The 3,753-nt window shown below is 40.8% G+C and overlaps 1 long non-coding RNA gene across 1 annotated transcript in view; it reads right to left on the bottom strand.

Annotated features, from left to right (window-relative positions):
• Positions 1-819: 819 nt before the first annotated feature.
• Positions 820-3,753, bottom strand: part of LOC102473163 (uncharacterized) — a 40,359-nt gene continuing 37,425 nt past the window's right edge. The window contains exon 4 of the long non-coding RNA XR_335367.2: positions 820-1,006. This is a non-coding gene — a long non-coding RNA (uncharacterized LOC102473163). The remainder of the gene's footprint in view (positions 1,007-3,753) is intronic.

Raw genomic sequence — 3,753 nt, 5'->3', positions numbered from 1 at the left:
TTGAGGCTGGAGAAGTAAAAAGCAAGGACTGGGTCAGCCAGTGGCATGGTAGTTACAGTGGAAATTCCATGTGACCAGCTGTGTGGTTCAAGTCTCAGGCCCAGCAGCTTAAAAAATATGCTAGGCAAGTATAGATGGGGAGTCCAAGAGAAACAGAAACCCATGAAATTTTGGGCATGCACCAAATCTCAAGAGGAGAAATGGAAAAGGGATTGTGGTGTGGCTATCCCATATGGAGGGTGCTTTCTCATTCTGTCTCTGTCTCTCTCTGTCTCTTAAGAGTATACATTCTGTTTACCAAAACAAACCAAAAAAATAATTAAATAAATAGGGTATGGTGAGGAACAGTTGCTTTTTTTTTCTTTTTTTTGGAGAGGTTTTTCGCTATAGGGCGCGTGCACTCGCCAGATAGAGAGAGACAGAGACAGAAAGCAAGAAATCACCCCCCAGGGGGGATGGTCACGCCGCAATCCCTTCTCCTCTATTCTCCTCTTGGGATCTTGGGCACGCACGCACACGTGCCCGGCGTGAGTTTTAAGCCACCGGGTCCGGTACGCAAACCGCAGTCGACTACATGGGAGTCCAGTGACATAGCCATTATGCTAACTGCTGGTTCCCAGGAACAGCTGCTTTTTGTTGTAAATCTTTCCTTACTATTTTCTTTTCTTTTTTCACTTTGACAAAACAAAAATGAAACATAACAATGTTACTTTACAAGGTTTTGATGAGGATCAGAGATAATCTATTTTTAACTCTTGAAAATACAATTGGTGAGCCATTTTGTGGCTATTAACAGATTTTGCACCCTTCTCTACCCTTCTTTACCCTTCCTTGTGGATCCTGGATGTTTCAGACCCTGCAGCTGTCCTGTTCGTCTGTGGTTTCTCCCATCATTCCAGCTGTGATTGTCACTCAGTGTCCACCTCTTTTCAGAGTGCCACCTCCACTACCGGTGTGGGTGCTCCCATCCTGTTACTACTTCTGTGATCAGTTTCTCCATCTACTGCTGCCAAAACACACCAAGCAACAGTTTAGTATTATAAATGGACTGATGAAAGTTTAAAAGTTCAAACGTATGAACTTAAACTTGATAGCTCATAATTACATAATTACTCATAACTGAAAATATAGCTCATACAAGACCTTAGCTATTTCTGAGTTCACTGCAGAAACACTTAAAAATATTTTTCCTTAAAAATAAAGTAATATGTGCTTATTATAGAACATTTTAAAAATAAAGGGATTTATTGTGTTCTTCACCAACTTGAGATAAAAAAAAAGTCTCATTTGGTCAATATTAAAATTAAATAGTTTTAAGTTCCCATGTGGTAGCTAAAAAGGTCTTTCTTCCTGAGTCTTTTGGCCTGAAATAGCTCCAAAACCCCCAAGGATCCTTATGTCTCCTCTTCCTGATGGTTCATGCTGGCCAGAAATGTGGAAGTCATTCTAAGCTCCCTTTTCCTCTTCATTTTTCGGATCCGCTCAATACTAAGTCCTCTGAGAAATTAAGCACCTCGCCCAGGTCACATAGCATCCGGTGAGTGGGCTTTAGGAGCCAAAACCCTAGTGCTTAGGAGGCTGCAGAGAGTACATTGTTCCTAGGTAAGGTTTTGCTTATTGAGGTGGTGTGGATGGGGGATCAATGGAGAATATGGATACATAAAGCCTCTCCCAACTCTCTTCCAATTTTGTGAACCACTTCAAGAACCTTCTCTTGGCATCATTGGTATCATATAGCTATTATGTGGCAAAGGCAGGATTCATGTCCTCAAGTGAGTTTTGTTGTTGAATTCTTAAAATCTTTTTTTTTTTTCAAAATTTGAAAGAAATAATCAAAATTTGAAAGAATAGGGTAACACTCATATTATCACCAGAGTAAAAAGAAAACATTGTTTGTTATGCATATTTCATTTATTCGTTTTAAGCATATGAGATTTTAATAGAAAATGGTTGGAAAGAAAAAAATTCATGTAGTTTAATGTGTGTATATATGTTGTTGAACAATTTGAAAACATGTTTCAGAGGTACATTACACTTCAGAGCACATTTTTTTTTTTTTTGGAGAGATTTTCGCTATAGGGCGTGTGCGCTCGCCAGACAGACAGAGAGAGACATAGAGACAGAAAGTGAGAAATCACCCCCCAGGAGGCATGGTCACGCCACAATCCCTTCTCCTCCATTCTCCTCTCGGGATCTTGGGCACGCACACACACGGCGTGAGTTTTAAGCCACCGGGTCCGGGATGCAAACCGTGGTCGACTACGTGAGAGTCCAGCGACATAGCCATTACACTAACTGCTGGTTCCCTCAGAGCACATTTCTAAGAATAAGGACATTCTTCTTCAAAACCCACATTATTACTATTACATCTAAAAAAGTAGTTCCCTAAAATAATCTATTTCTAATCTATGTTCAAATTTCCACCGTTGCCTGCAAAATGTCTTTTATAGCTTCTCTTTTTTTTGGAGAGGTTTTTGCTATAGGGCGCGTGTGCTCACCAGAAAGACAGAGAGATAGAAAGTGAGAAATCACCCCCAAGGGGGGATGGCCATGCCGCAATCTTTTCTCCTCCATTTTCCGCTCGGGATCTTGGGTACGCACGCACATGCCCCCAGTGTGAGTTTAAGCCACCGGGTCCAGGACTCAAACAGCAGTCTACTTACATGGGATTCCAGCAACGTAACCATTACACCATCTGCTGGCCCCCCAATAGTTTCTCGTTTTTTATGATTCTGAATCCAGTCAAGATTAATGCAACACACTTTATGTCTTTCATTCTAGATCATCTCCCCCAATACCCTTTTATATTAAAAAAATCACTTGTTTAATTGACTGTGTCAATTGTCTTGTACATTCATGTGACTGCTCCCTGGTGGTGGTAACTTGTTCCTCTATTTCCTGTGTTCCTCTAACTTGGAAATTATGTCTGAAGAATTGCTTGGATTCAGTTTGAAGACCTGTGGAAAGAATACTCATGGGGATTTGTGTATTTATGTTGCATCACGTAAGGAGGCATGTTGTCCCATTATTAGTGGTGCAGGGTTTGAACACTGAAGATAGTAATTTTCCAATCTTTCCACTGTAGAGTGTATGCATTGAGAGACAATTCTCCATTACTTTCTAGCTTTTCTGCACAATTTGTGATTGAGCCACTGGCTGTCTTTTAAAAATATATTTTTCTTAGGACCAGCAGTTAGTGAAATGGCTACATCACTGGACTCCCACGTAGTTGACCGCGGTTTGTGTCCTGGACCCGGTGGCTTAAAACCCACACTGGGCGCGTGTGCGTGCGTGCCCAAGATCCTGAGAGGAGAATGGAGGAAAAGGGATTGTAGCGTGGTCATCCCCCCTGGGGGGTGATTTCTTGCTTTCTGTCTCTCTGTCTCTCTGTCTGTCTGGTGAGCACACGTGCCCTATGGCAAAAACCTCTACCCCCCCCCCAAAAAAAATATATATTTTTCTAATGTATCTTTTCAAGGATGTTTGGATAGCAAACAGCCTTGCAAGGAGAAGATAGCATTTCCTCCTGAAACAAAGTAATTTCAATTTTTTTTTACTACAACATAAAATTTACCATTTTTATGTGTAGAATTTAGTAGTTTCAGGTATGTTTACAGTTTTGTGCAGCCAGTCTCCTAATGGATGTGATGTGTTTTTGATTTACATTGTTCTAGTAATTAGCAATGTTAAATTTTTTTTTTTTGAGAGGTTTTTGCTATTGGGGCACAAAGGTCAAAGACCATTCTGACTTCT

The sequence above is a fragment of the Tupaia chinensis genome, unplaced genomic scaffold (assembly GCF_000334495.1).
Source record: "Tupaia chinensis unplaced genomic scaffold, TupChi_1.0 Scaffold000402_1, whole genome shotgun sequence".
NCBI lineage: Eukaryota > Metazoa > Chordata > Mammalia > Scandentia > Tupaiidae > Tupaia > Tupaia belangeri.
The sequence above is the reverse complement of the archived record's forward strand: the minus strand, read 5'-3'. Positions and strand labels throughout refer to the sequence as shown.